The 15,513-nt window shown below is 42.2% G+C and overlaps 1 long non-coding RNA gene across 2 annotated transcripts in view; it reads right to left on the reverse strand.

The window, feature by feature from the left end:
* The window catches only part of LOC146184822 (uncharacterized), a 131,149-nt gene that overhangs the window by 10,091 nt on the left and 105,545 nt on the right, over positions 1–15,513 (reverse strand). The window contains exons 2-3 of one of the 2 annotated variants that reach the window (XR_014708932.1): positions 1,215–1,291; positions 750–865 (exon numbers count right to left, since the gene is read on the reverse strand). This is a non-coding gene — a long non-coding RNA (uncharacterized LOC146184822). The remainder of the gene's footprint in view (positions 1–749; positions 866–1,214; positions 1,292–15,513) is intronic. The other variant, XR_014708933.1, reaches the window with a different exon arrangement.

Raw genomic sequence — 15,513 nt, forward strand, 5'->3', positions numbered from 1 at the left:
CTAGAGCATTCAGGCATGCATGTGCTGTATTATATATTTGTGTGCAGCAACATTAATACACCGCATTCACTTTTGCTAACACTCGTCAAATGTATTATTATTCGTAGTGCAGAGATCGTTTCCTTTTGGTACAGAACAACTCCCCAATATGGTTTAGCTTGATATTTAGATAACTGTCACCTACTGTGTCATAAACGTGATGATGACATTAATGGACAAGATAAAACAGCTCAAGGAAGCTCTATCAGTGTGGGGATGCATGATAAATGCACACTATCATAAAATAAGAATTATTGGCTGATGACATCCATGAAGCCCAAAGTACACTATCTGAGTACTCTAGATTGCCATGCTGATGACTGCACAATCAAGTTGCTCCCTGGTTGCAAATCATAGCCATTTGCATGCCTTTTTGCAGTGTGAGACCTAAATGCTCAGCAAATCCCCCGACGCTGGCCATTTTGTGCACTCAGACTAAAAGCAAATACTTTTTGAAAGCCCACATGTCATGACGTTATTCATGATTTGTATGTTTTAGAATACTTTCATCCGAACCGCTGTCCAGCAAACTGGCAGAACATATTAAAATACTCATTAAGCAGCACAAGAAGGGTTCTCTTTCAATCAGTTCATCCGTTCTGCAAAATTTTAAAACATTTCACATTGATTTTGTGATGTCAACTGTCACGTATTGCTACTGTGAATTAAACACGGCTGCTTCAATGTGCAAAAAAAAACTCCGTACTTACGTCTTTTCAAAACTGCCATGAACTGGTAATTGCATGGAAAGCCGCCTCACAGCAGGGCTGTGAGACCTGCCGGTGCTGCTGCTGGCGAGGGCTCCTGCTTTGCCTGCATAATGTGACTTCGCGACAAAAAAAAAAAAAAAAGGATTAGAAGTAGAGCTCTTTGACTATGTTCGGAAACTTCCTTTGAGCCTTCCTGCATACGGCTGACAAACAATGAAGGGCTTTTCACATTGATTTTGTAATGTCAACAATGAAAACACGGGGGCCAGTTGGTTGATCATACTGTGGAATACTGCGCTACTTGATAGACCGAGGACACATTCATTCGTGTGTTGTCCATCACCTGTCCCCCATCTAGCAAGTAGCGCTGTATTCCCCAGTTTGTGATGTCAACGGTCCCTTATTGCTACTGTGAAATAAGCACGGCTGCTTCATTCTGTAAAAAAAAAAAATCTGAGTACATACGTCTTTTCAAACCCGCTATGAACTGGTAATCGCATGGAAAGTGGCCTCGCAGTAGGGCCATGAGACTCCGGCTTGGCCTGCATAATGTGATTTTGCAAAAAAAAAAAAAAAAGATTAGAAGTGAAGCTTTTTGTATGCTGGTTCGGAAACTTCCTTCGAGCCTTTCTGCAATTGGCTGACAAACAATGAAGGGCTTTTCACATTGATTTTGTAATGTCAACAATGAAAACACGGGGGCCAGTTGGTTGATCATACTGTGGAATACTGCGCTACTTGATAGACTGAGGACACGTTCATACGTGTGTTGTCCTTCACCTGTCCCCCTTCTAGCAAGTAGCGCTGTATTCCCCAGTTTGTGATGTCAACGGTCCCTTATTGCTACTGTGAAATAAGCACGGCTGCTTCATTGTGTAAAAAAAAAAAAAGATCTCAGTACATATGTCTTTTCAAAACCGCTATGAACTGGTAATCGCATGGAAAGTGGCCTCGCAGTAGGGCCATGAGACTCCTGCTTGGCCTGCATAATGTGATTTTGCAAAAAAAAAAAAAATTAGAAGTGAAGCTCTTTGTATGATGGTTCGGAAACTTCCTTTGAGCCTTTCTGCAATTGGCTGACAAACAATGAAGGGCTTTTCACATTGATTTTGTAATGTCAACAATGAAAACACGGGGGCCAGTTGGTTGATCATACTGTGGAATACTGCGCTACTTGATAGACCGAGGACACGTTCATTCGTGTGTTGTCCTTCACCTGTCCCCCATCTAGCAAGTAGCGCTGTATTCCCCAGTTTGTGATGTCAACGGTCCCTTATTGCTACTGTGAAATAAGCACGGCTGCTTCATTGTGAAAAAAAAAAAAAAATCTCAGTACATATGTCTTTTCAAACCCGCTATGAACTGGTAATCGCATGGAAAGTGGCCTCGCAGTAGGGCCATGAGACTCCTGCTTGGCCTGCATAATGTGATTTTGCAAAAAAAAAAAAATTAGAAGTGAAGCTCTTTGTATGGTGGTTCGGAAACTTCCCTTGAGCCTTTCTGCAATTGGCTGACAAACAATGAAGGGCTTTTCACATTGATTTTGTAATGTCAACAATGAAAACACGGCGGCCAGTTGGTTGATCATACTGTGGAATGCTGCGCTTCTTGATAGACCGAGGACACGTTCATTCGTGTGGTGTCCTTCACCTGTCCCCCATCTAGCAAGTAGCGCTGTATTCCCCAGTTTGTGATGTCAACGGTCCCTTATTGCTACTGTGAAATAAGCACGGCTGCTTCATTGTGAAAAAAAAAAAATCTCAGTACATATGTCTTTTCAAACCCGCTATGAACTGGTAATCGCATGGAAAGTGGCCTCGCAGTAGGGCCATGAGACTCCTGCTTGGCCTGCATAATGTGATTTTGCAAAAAAAAAAAAAAAATTAGAAGTGAAGCTCTTTGTATGCTGGTTCGGAAACTTCCTTTGAGCCTTTCTGCAATTGGCTGACAAACAATGAAGGGCTTTTCACATTGATTTTGTAATGTCAACAATGAAAACATGGGGGCCAGTTGGTTGATCATACTGTGGAATACTGCGCTACTTGATAGACCGGGGACACGTTCATTCGTGTGTTGTCCTTCACCTGTCCCCCATCTAGAAAGTAGCACTGTATTCCACAGTTTGTGATGTCAACGGTCCCTTATTGCTACTGTGAAATAAGCACGGCTGCTTCATTGTGAAAAAAAAAAAAAATCTCAGTACATATGTCTTTTCAAACCCGCTATGAACTGGTAATCGCATGGAAAGTGGCCTCGCAATAGGGCCATGAGACTCCTGCTTGGCCTGCATAATGTGATTTTGCAAAAAAAAAAAAAAAAAAAAAATTAGAAGTGAAGCTCTTTGTATGCTGGTTCGGAAACTTCCTTTGAGCCTTTCTGCGATTGGCTGACAAACAATGAAGGGCTTTTCACATTGATTTTGTAATGTCAACAATGGAAACATGGGGGCCAGTTGGTTGATCATACTGTGGAATACTGCGCTACTTGATAGACCGGGGACACGTTCATTCGTGTGTTGTCCTTCACCTGTCCCCCATCTAGCAAGTAGCACTGTATTCCCCAGTTTGTGATGTCAACGGTCCCTTATTGCTACTGTGAAATAAGCACGGCTGCTTCATTGTGAAAAAAAAAAAAAAATCTCAGTACATATGTCTTTTCAAACCCGCTATGAACTGGTAATCGCATGGAAAGTGGCCTCGCAGTAGGGCCATGAGACTCCTACTTGGCCTGCATAATGTGATTTTGCAAAAAAAAAAAAAAATTAGAAGTGAAGCTCTTTGTATGCTGGTTCGGAAACTTCCTTTGAGCCTTTCTGCAATTGGCTGACAAACAATGAAGGGCTTTTCACATTGATTTTGTAATGTCAACAATGAAAACATGGGGGCCAGTTGGTTGATCATAGTGTGGAATACTGCGCTACTTGATAGACCGGGGACACGTTCATTCGTGTGTTGTCCTTCACCTGTCCCCCATCTAGCAAGTAGCACTGTATTCCCCAGTTTGTGATGTCAACGGTCCCTTACTGCTACTGTGAAATAAGCACGGCTGCTTCATTGTGAAAAAAAAAAAAAATCTCAGTACATATGTCTTTTCAAACCCGCTATGAACTGGTAATCGCATGGAAAGTGGCCTCGCAGTAGGGCCATGAGACTCCTGCTTGGCCTGCATAATGTGATTTTGCAAAAAAAAAAAAAAAATTAGAAGTGAAGCTCTTTGTATGGTGGTTCGGAAACTTCCCTTGAGCCTTTCTGCAATTGGCTGACAAACAATGAAGGGCTTTTCACATTGATTTTGTAATGTCAACAATGAAAACACGGGGGCCAGTTGGTTGATCATACTGTGGAATACTGCGCTTCATGATAGACCGAGGACACGTTCATTCGTGTGGTGTCCTTCACCTGTCCCCCATCTAGCAAGTAGCGCTGTATTCCCCAGTTCGTGATGTCAACGGTCCCTTATTGCTACTGTGAAATAAGCACGGCTGCTTCATTGTGAAACAAAAAAAAAAATCTCAGTACATATGTCTTTTCAAACCCGCTATGAACTGGTAATCGCATGGAAAGTGGCCTCGCAGTAGGGCCATGAGACTCCTGCTTGGCCTGCATAATGTGATTTTGCAAAAAAAAAAAAAAAATAGAAGTGAAGCTCTTTGTATGGTGGTTCGGAAACTTCCCTTGAGCCTTTCTGCAATTGGCTGACAAACAATGAAGGGCTTTTCACATTGATTTTGTAATGTCAACAATGAAAACACGGGGGCCAGTTGGTTGATCATACTGTGGAATACTGCGCTTCATGATAGACCGAGGACACGTTCATTCGTGTGGTGTCCTTCACCTGTCCCCCATCTAGCAAGTAGCGCTGTATTCCCCAGTTTGTGATGTCAACGGTCCCTTATTGCTACTGTGAAATAAGCACGGCTGCTTCATTGTGTAAAAAAAAAAAAGATCTCAGTACATATGTCTTTTCAAAACCGCTATGAACTGGTAATCGCATGGAAAGTGGCCTCGCAGTAGGGCCATGAGACTCCTGCTTGGCCTGCATAATGTGATTTTGCAAAAAAAAAAAAAAAAGATTAGAAGTGAAGCTCTTTGTATGATGGTTCGGAAACTTCCTTTGAGCCTTTCTGCAATTGGCTGACAAACAATGAAGGGCTTTTCACATTGATTTTGTAATGTCAACAATGAAAACACGGGGGCCAGTTGGTTGATCATACTGTGGAATACTGCGCTACTTGATAGACCGAGGACACGTTCATTCGTGTGTTGTCCTTCACCTGTCCCCCATCTAGCAAGTAGCGCTGTATTCCCCAGTTTGTGATGTCAACGGTCCCTTATTGCTACTGTGAAATAAGCACGGCTGCTTCATTGTGAAAAAAAAAAAAATCTCAGTACATATGTCTTTTCAAACCCGCTATGAACTGGTAATCGCATGGAAAGTGGCCTCGCAGTAGGGCCATGAGACTCCTGCTTGGCCTGCATAATGTGATTTTGCAAAAAAAAAAAAAATTAGAAGTGAAGCTCTTTGTATGGTGGTTCGGAAACTTCCCTTGAGCCTTTCTGCAATTGGCTGACAAACAATGAAGGGCTTTTCACATTGATTTTGTAATGTCAACAATGAAAACATGGGGGCCAGTTGGTTGATCATACTGTGGAATACTGCGCTACTTGATAGACCGGGGACACGTTCATTCGTGTGTTGTCCTTCACCTGTCCCCCATCTAGCAAGTAGCACTGTATTCCCCAGTTTGTGATGTCAACGGTCCCTTATTGCTACTGTGAAATAAGCACGGCTGCTTCATTGTGAAAAAAAAAAAAAATCTCAGTACATATGTCTTTTCAAACCCGCTATGAACTGGTAATCGCATGGAAAGTGGCCTCGCAGTAGGGCCATGAGACTCCTGCTTGGCCTGCATAATGTGATTTTGCAAAAAAAAAAAAAAAAAAAAAAAAAAAATTAGAAGTGAAGCTCTTTGTATGCTGGTTCGGAAACTTCCTTTGAGCCTTTCTGCAATTGGCTGACAAACAATGAAGGGCTTTTCACAATGATTTTGTAATGTCAACAATGAAAACATGGGGGCCAGTTGGTTGATCATACTGTGGAATACTGCGCTACTTGATAGACCGGGGACACGTTCATTCGTGTGTTGTCCTTCACCTGTCCCCCATCTAGAAAGTAGCACTGTATTCCACAGTTTGTGATGTCAACGGTCCCTTATTGCTACTGTGAAATAAGCACGGCTGCTTCATTGTGAAAAAAAAAAAAATCTCAGTACATATGTCTTTTCAAACCCGCTATGAACTGGTAATCGCATGGAAAGTGGCCTCGCAATAGGGCCATGAGACTCCTGCTTGGCCTGCATAATGTGATTTTGCAAAAAAAAAAAAAAATTAGAAGTGAAGCTCTTTGTATGTTGGTTCGGAAACTTCCTTTGAGCCTTTCTGCAATTGGCTGACAAACAATGAAGGGCTTTTCATATTGATTTTGTAATGTCAACAATGAAAACACGGGGGCCAGTTGGTTGATCATACTGTGGAATACTGCGCTACTTGATAGACCGAGGACACGTTCATTCGTGTGTTGTCCTTCACCTGTCCCCCATCTAGCAAGTAGCGCTGTATTCCCCAGTTTGTGATGTCAACGGTCCCTTATTGCTACTGTGAAATAAGCACGGCTGCTTCATTGTGAAAAAAAAAAAAAAAAATCTCAGTACATATGTCTTTTCAAACCCGCTATGAACTGGTAATCGCATGGAAAGTGGCCTCGCAGTAGGGCCATGAGACTCCTGCTTGGCCTGCATAATGTGATTTTGAAAAAAAAAAAAAAAAAAATTAGAAGTGAAGCTCTTTGTATGCTGGTTCGGAAACTTCCTTTGAGCCTTTCCGCAATTGGCTGACAAACAATGAAGGGCTTTTCACATTGATTTTGTAATGTCAACAATGAAAACATGGGGGCCAGTTGGTTGATCATACTGTGGAATACTGCGCTACTTGATAGACCGGGGACACGTTCATTCGTGTGTTGTCCTTCACCTGTCCCCCATCTAGCAAGTAGCACTGTATTCCCCAGTTTGTGATGTCAACGGTCCCTTATTGCTACTGTGAAATAAGCACGGCTGCTTCATTGTGAAAAAAAAAAAAAAATCTCAGTACATATGTCTTTTCAAACCCGCTATGAACTGGTAATCGCATGGAAAGTGGCCTCGCAGTAGGGCCATGAGACTCCTGCTTGGCCTGCATAATGTGATTTTGCAAAAAAAAAAAAAAAATTAGAAGTGAAGCTCTTTGTATGCTGGTTCGGAAACTTCCTTTGAGCCTTTCTGCAATTGGCTGACAAACAATGAAGGGCTTTTCACATTGATTTTGTAATGTCAACAATGAAAACACGGGGGCCAGTTGGTTGATCATACTGTGGAATACTGCGCTACTTGATAGACCGAGGACACGTTCATTCGTGTGTTGTCCTTCACCTGTCCCCCATCTAGCAAGTAGCGCTGTATTCCCCAGTTTGTGATGTCAACGGTCCCTTATTGCTACTGTGAAATAAGCACGGCTGCTTCATTGTGAAAAAAAAAAAAAATCTCAGTACATATGTCTTTTCAAACCCGCTATGAACTGGTAATCGCATGGAAAGTGGCCTCGCAGTAGGGCCATGAGACTCTTGCTTGGCCTGCATAATGTGATTTTGCAAAAAAAAAAAAAAAAAAAATTAGAAGTGAAGCTCTTTGTATGCTGGTTCGGAAACTTCCTTTGAGCCTTTCTGCAATTGGCTGACAAACAATGAAGGGCTTTTCACATTGATTTTGTAATGTCAACAATGAAAACATGGGGGCCAGTTGGTTGATCATACTGTGGAATACTGCGCTACTTGATAGACCGGGGACACGTTCATTCGTGTGTTGTCCTTCACCTGTCCCCCATCTAGCAAGTAGCACTGTATTCCCCAGTTTGTGATGTCAACGGTCCCTTATTGCTACTGTGAAATAAGCACGGCTGCTTCATTGTGAAAAAAAAAAAAAAAATCTCAGTACATATGTCTTTTCAAACCCGCTATGAACTGGTAATCGCATGGAAAGTGGCCTCGCAGTAGGGCCATGAGACTCCTGCTTGGCCTGCATAATGTGATTTTGCAAAAAAAAAAAAAAAAAATTAGAAGTGAAGCTCTTTGTATGCTGGTTCGGAAACTTCCTTTGAGCCTTTCTGCAATTGGCTGACAAACAATGAAGGGCTTTTCACATTGATTTTGTAATGTCAACAATGAAAACATGGGGGCCAGTTGGTTGATCATACTGTGGAATACTGCGCTACTTGATAGACCGGGGACACGTTCATTCGTGTGTTGTCCTTCACCTGTCCCCCATCTAGAAAGTAGCACTGTATTCCACAGTTTGTGATGTCAACGGTCCCTTATTGCTACTGTGAAATAAGCACGGCTGCTTCATTGTGAAAAAAAAAAAATCTCAGTACATATGTCTTTTCAAACCCGCTATGAACTGGTAATCGCATGGAAAGTGGCCTCGCAATAGGGCCATGAGACTCCTGCTTGGCCTGCATAATGTGATTTTGCAAAAAAAAAAAAAAAAAAAAAAAAATTAGAAGTGAAGCTCTTTGTATGCTGGTTCGGAAACTTCCTTTGAGCCTTTCTGCGATTGGCTGACAAACAATGAAGGGCTTTTCACATTGATTTTGTAATGTCAACAATGAAAACATGGGGGCCAGTTGGTTGATCATACTGTGGAATACTGCGCTACTTGATAGACCGGGGACACGTTCATTCGTGTGTTGTCCTTCACCTGTCCCCCATCTAGCAAGTAGCACTGTATTCCCCAGTTTGTGATGTCAACGGTCCCTTATTGCTACTGTGAAATAAGCACGGCTGCTTCATTGTGAAAAAAAAAAAAAAAAAATCTCAGTACATATGTCTTTTCAAACCCGCTATGAACTGGTAATCGCATGGAAAGTGGCCTCGCAGTAGGGCCATGAGACTCCTACTTGGCCTGCATAATGTGATTTTGCAAAAAAAAAAAAAAAAATTAGAAGTGAAGTTCTTTGTATGCTGGTTCGGAAACTTCCTTTGAGCCTTTCTGCAATTGGCTGACAAACAATGAAGGGCTTTTCACATTGATTTTGTAATGTCAACAATGAAAACATGGGGGCCAGTTGGTTGATCATAGTGTGGAATACTGCGCTACTTGATAGACCGGGGACACGTTCATTCGTGTGTTGTCCTTCACCTGTCCCCCATCTAGCAAGTAGCACTGTATTCCCCAGTTTGTGATGTCAACGGTCCCTTACTGCTACTGTGAAATAAGCACGGCTGCTTCATTGTGAAAAAAAAAAAAAATCTCAGTACATATGTCTTTTCAAACCCGCTATGAACTGGTAATCGCATGGAAAGTGGCCTCGCAGTAGGGCCATGAGACTCCTGCTTGGGCTGCATAATGTGACTTCGCAAAAAAAAAAAAAAAGAAATTAGAAGTGAAGCTCTTTGTATGCTGGTTCGGAAACTTCCTTTGAGCCTTTCTGCAATTGGCTGACAAACAATGAAGGGCTTTTCACATTGATTTTGTAATGTCAACAATGAAAACACGGGGGCCAGTTGGTTGATCATACTGTGGAATACTGCGCTACTTGATAGACTGAGGACACGTTCATACGTGTGTTGTCCTTCACCTGTCCCCCTTCTAGCAAGTAGCGCTGTATTCCCCAGTTTGTGATGTCAACGGTCCCTTATTGCTACTGTGAAATAAGCACGGCTGCTTCATTGTGTAAAAAAAAAAAAAAGATCTCAGTACATATGTCTTTTCAAACCCGCTATGAACTGGTAATCGCATGGAAAGTGGCCTCGCAGTAGGGCCATGAGACTCCTGCTTGGCCTACATAATGTGATTTTGCAAAAAAAAAAAAAAATTAGAAGTGAAGCTCTTTGTATGATGGTTCGGAAACTTCCTTTGAGCCTTTCTGCAATTGGCTGACAAACAATGAAGGGCTTTTCACATTGATTTTGTAATGTCAACAATGAAAACACGGGGGCCAGTTGGTTGATCATACTGTGGAATACTGCGCTACTTGATAGACCGGGGACAGGTTCATTCGTGTGTTGTCCTTCACCTGTCCCCCATCTAGCAAGTAGCACTGTATTCCCCAGTTTGTGATGTCAACGCTCCCTTATTGCTACTGTGAAATAAGCACGGCTGCTTCATTGTGAAAAAAAAAAAAAAATCTCAGTACATATGTCTTTTCAAACCCGCTATGAACTGGTAATCGCATGGAAAGTGGCCTCGCAGTAGGGCCATGAGACTCCTGCTTGGCCTGCATAATGTGATTTTGCAAAAAAAAAAAAAAAAAAAAAAATTAGAAGTGAAGCTCTTTGTATGCTGGTTCGGAAACTTCCTTTGAGCCTTTCTGCAATTGGCTGACAAACAATGAATGGCTTTTCACATTGATTTTGTAATGTCAACAATGAAAACATGGGGGCCAGTTGGTTGATCATACTGTGGAATACTGCGCTACTTGATAGACCGGGGACACGTTCATTCGTGTGTTGTCCTTCACCTGTCCCCCATCTAGAAAGTAGCACTGTATTCCACAGTTTGTGATGTCAACGGTCCCTTATTGCTACTGTGAAATAAGCACGGCTGCTTCATTGTGAAAAAAAAAAAAATCTCAGTACATATGTCTTTTCAAACCCGCTATGAACTGGTAATCGCATGGAAAGTGGCCTCGCAATAGGGCCATGAGACTCCTGCTTGGCCTGCATAATGTGATTTTGCAAAAAAAAAAAAAAAAAAACAAAAAAAAATTAGAAGTGAAGCTCTTTGTATGCTGGTTCGGAAACTTCCTTTGAGCCTTTCTGCGATTGGCTGACAAACAATGAAGGGCTTTTCACGTTGATTTTGTAATGTCAACAATGAAAACATGGGGGCCAGTTGGTTGATCATACTGTGGAATACTGCGCTACTTGATAGACCGGGGACACGTTCATTCGTGTGTTGTCCTTCACCTGTCCCCCATCTAGCAAGTAGCACTGTATTCCCCAGTTTGTGATGTCAACGGTCCCTTATTGCTACTGTGAAATAAGCACGGCTGCTTCATTGTGTAAAAAAAAAAAAAGATCTCAGTACATATGTCTTTTCAAACCCGCTATGAACTGGTAATCGCATGGAAAGTGGCCTCGCAGTAGGGCCATGAGACTCCTGCTTGGCCTACATAATGTGATTTTGCAAAAAAAAAAAAAAAATTAGAAGTGAAGCTCTTTGTATGATGGTTCGGAAACTTCCTTTGAGCCTTTCTGCAATTGGCTGACAAACAATGAAGGGCTTTTCACATTGATTTTGTAATGTCAACAATGAAAACACGGGGGCCAGTTGGTTGATCATACTGTGGAATACTGCGCTACTTGATAGACCGAGGACACGTTCATTCGTGTGTTGTCCTTCACCTGTCCCCCATCTAGCAAGTAGCGCTGTATTCCCCAGTTCGTGATGTCAACGGTCCCTTATTGCTACTGTGAAATAAGCACGGCTGCTTCATTGTGAAACAAAAAAAAAAATCTCAGTACATATGTCTTTTCAAACCCGCTATGAACTGGTAATCGCATGGAAAGTGGCCTCGCAGTAGGGCCATGAGACTCCTGCTTGGCCTGCATAATGTGATTTTGCAAAAAAAAAAAAAAAAATTTGAAGTGAAGCTCTTTGTATGGTGGTTCGGAAACTTCCCTTGAGCCTTTCTGCAATTGGCTGACAAACAATGAAGGGCTTTTCACATTGATTTTGTAATGTCAACAATGAAAACACGGGGGCCAGTTGGTTGATCATACTGTGGAATACTGCGCTTCATGATAGACCGAGGACACGTTCATTCGTGTGGTGTCCTTCACCTGTCCCCCATCTAGCAAGTAGCGCTGTATTCCCCAGTTCGTGATGTCAACGGTCCCTTATTGCTACTGTGAAATAAGCACGGCTGCTTCATTGTGAAACAAAAAAAAAAATCTCAGTACATATGTCTTTTCAAACCCGCTATGAACTGGTAATCGCATGGAAAGTGGCCTCGCAGTAGGGCCATGAGACTCCTGCTTGGCCTGCATAATGTGATTTTGCAAAAAAAAAAAAAAAAGATAGAAGTGAAGCTCTTTGTATGGTGGTTCGGAAACTTCCCTTGAGCCTTTCTGCAATTGGCTGACAAACAATGAAGGGCTTTTCACATTGATTTTGTAATGTCAACAATGAAAACACGGGGGCCAGTTGGTTGATCATACTGTGGAATACTGCGCTTCATGATAGACCGAGGACACGTTCATTCGTGTGGTGTCCTTCACCTGTCCCCCATCTAGCAAGTAGCGCTGTATTCCCCAGTTTGTGATGTCAACGGTCCCTTATTGCTACTGTGAAATAAGCACGGCTGCTTCATTGTGTAAAAAAAAAAAAAGATCTCAGTACATATGTCTTTTCAAAACCGCTATGAACTGGTAATCGCATGGAAAGTGGCCTCGCAGTAGGGCCATGAGACTCCTGCTTGGCCTGCATAATGTGATTTTGCAAAAAAAAAAAAAAAAAGATTAGAAGTGAAGCTCTTTGTATGATGGTTCGGAAACTTCCTTTGAGCCTTTCTGCAATTGGCTGACAAACAATGAAGGGCTTTTCACATTGATTTTGTAATGTCAACAATGAAAACACGGGGGCCAGTTGGTTGATCATACTGTGGAATACTGCGCTACTTGATAGACCGAGGACACGTTCATTCGTGTGTTGTCCTTCACCTGTCCCCCATCTAGCAAGTAGCGCTGTATTCCCCAGTTTGTGATGTCAACGGTCCCTTATTGCTACTGTGAAATAAGCACGGCTGCTTCATTGTGAAAAAAAAAAAATCTCAGTACATATGTCTTTTCAAACCCGCTATGAACTGGTAATCGCATGGAAAGTGGCCTCGCAGTAGGGCCATGAGACTCCTGCTTGGCCTGCATAATGTGATTTTGCAAAAAAAAAAAAAAAAACATTAGAAGTGAAGCTCTTTGTATGGTGGTTCGGAAACTTCCCTTGAGCCTTTCTGCAATTGGCTGACAAACAATGAAGGGCTTTTCACATTGATTTTGTAATGTCAACAATGAAAACATGGGGGCCAGTTGGTTGATCATACTGTGGAATACTGCGCTACTTGATAGACCGGGGACACGTTCATTCGTGTGTTGTCCTTCACCTGTCCCCCATCTAGCAAGTAGCACTGTATTCCCCAGTTTGTGATGTCAACGGTCCCTTATTGCTACTGTGAAATAAGCACGGCTGCTTCATTGTGAAAAAAAAAAAAAAAAATCTCAGTACATATGTCTTTTCAAACCCGCTATGAACTGGTAATCGCATGGAAAGTGGCCTCGCAGTAGGGCCATGAGACTCCTGCTTGGCCTGCATAATGTGATTTTGCAAAAAAAAAAAAAAAAAAAAATTAGAAGTGAAGCTCTTTGTATGCTGGTTCGGAAACTTCCTTTGAGCCTTTCTGCAATTGGCTGACAAACAATGAAGGGCTTTTCACATTGATTTTGTAATGTCAACAATGAAAACATGGGGGCCAGTTGGTTGATCATACTGTGGAATACTGCGCTACTTGATAGACCGGGGACACGTTCATTCGTGTGTTGTCCTTCACCTGTCCCCCATCTAGAAAGTAGCACTGTATTCCACAGTTTGTGATGTCAACGGTCCCTTATTGCTACTGTGAAATAAGCACGGCTGCTTCATTGTGAAAAAAAAAAAAAAATCTCAGTACATATGTCTTTTCAAACCCGCTATGAACTGGTAATCGCATGGAAAGTGGCCTCGCAGTAGGGCCATGAGACTCCTGCTTGGCCTGCATAATGTGATTTTGCAAAAAAAAAAAAAAAGATAGAAGTGAAGCTCTTTGTATGGTGGTTCGGAAACTTCCCTTGAGCCTTTCTGCAATTGGCTGACAAACAATGAAGGGCTTTTCACATTGATTTTGTAATGTCAACAATGAAAACACGGGGGCCAGTTGGTTGATCATACTGTGGAATACTGCGCTTCATGATAGACCGAGGACACGTTCATTCGTGTGGTGTCCTTCACCTGTCCCCCATCTAGCAAGTAGCGCTGTATTCCCCAGTTTGTGATGTCAACGGTCCCTTATTGCTACTGTGAAATAAGCACGGCTGCTTCATTGTGTAAAAAAAAAAAAAGATCTCAGTACATATGTCTTTTCAAACCCGCTATGAACTGGTAATCGCATGGAAAGTGGCCTCGCAGTAGGGCCATGAGACTCCTGCTTGGCCTGCATAATGTGATTTTGCAAAAAAAAAAAAAAAAAGATTAGAAGTGAAGCTCTTTGTATGATGGTTCGGAAACTTCCTTTGAGCCTTTCTGCAATTGGCTGACAAACAATGAAGGGCTTTTCACATTGATTTTGTAATGTCAACAATGAAAACACGGGGGCCAGTTGGTTGATCATACTGTGGAATACTGCGCTACTTGATAGACCGAGGACACGTTCATTCGTGTGTTGTCCTTCACCTGTCCCCCATCTAGCAAGTAGCGCTGTATTCCCCAGTTTGTGATGTCAACGGTCCCTTATTGCTACTGTGAAATAAGCACGGCTGCTTCATTGTGAAAAAAAAAAAATCTCAGTACATATGTCTTTTCAAACCCGCTATGAACTGGTAATCGCATGGAAAGTGGCCTCGCAGTAGGGCCATGAGACTCCTGCTTGGCCTGCATAATGTGATTTTGCAAAAAAAAAAAAAAAAAACATTAGAAGTGAAGCTCTTTGTATGGTGGTTCGGAAACTTCCCTTGAGCCTTTCTGCAATTGGCTGACAAACAATGAAGGGCTTTTCACATTGATTTTGTAATGTCAACAATGAAAACATGGGGGCCAGTTGGTTGATCATACTGTGGAATACTGCGCTACTTGATAGACCGGGGACACGTTCATTCGTGTGTTGTCCTTCACCTGTCCCCCATCTAGCAAGTAGCACTGTATTCCCCAGTTTGTGATGTCAACGGTCCCTTATTGCTACTGTGAAATAAGCACGGCTGCTTCATTGTGAAAAAAAAAAAAAAATCTCAGTACATATGTCTTTTCAAACCCGCTATGAACTGGTAATCGCATGGAAAGTGGCCTCGCAGTAGGGCCATGAGACTCCTGCTTGGCCTGCATAATGTGATTTTGCAAAAAAAAAAAAAAAAAAAAATTAGAAGTGAAGCTCTTTGTATGCTGGTTCGGAAACTTCCTTTGAGCCTTTCTGCAATTGGCTGACAAACAATGAAGGGCTTTTCACATTGATTTTGTAATGTCAACAATGAAAACATGGGGGCCAGTTGGTTGATCATACTGTGGAATACTGCGCTACTTGATAGACCGGGGACACGTTCATTCGTGTGTTGTCCTTCACCTGTCCCCCATCTAGAAAGTAGCACTGTATTCCACAGTTTGTGATGTCAACGGTCCCTTATTGCTACTGTGAAATAAGCACGGCTGCTTCATTGTGAAAAAAAAAAAAAAATCTCAGTACATATGTCTTTTCAAACCCGCTATGAACTGGTAATCGCATGGAAAGTGGCCTCGCAATAGGGCCATGAGACTCCTGCTTGGCCTGCATAATGTGATTTTGCAAAAAAAAAAAAAAAAAAAAAAAAATTAGAAGTGAAGCTCTTTGTATGCTGGTTCGGAAACTTCCTTTGAGCCTTTCTGCGATTGGCTGACAAACAATGAAGGGCTTTTCACATTGATTTTGTAATGTCAACAATGAAAACATGGGGGCCA

The sequence above is a fragment of the Amblyomma maculatum genome, chromosome 7 (assembly GCF_055883805.1).
Source record: "Amblyomma maculatum isolate TAMU_Amacu chromosome 7, ASM5588380v1, whole genome shotgun sequence".
Taxonomy (NCBI): domain Eukaryota; kingdom Metazoa; phylum Arthropoda; class Arachnida; order Ixodida; family Ixodidae; genus Amblyomma; species Amblyomma maculatum.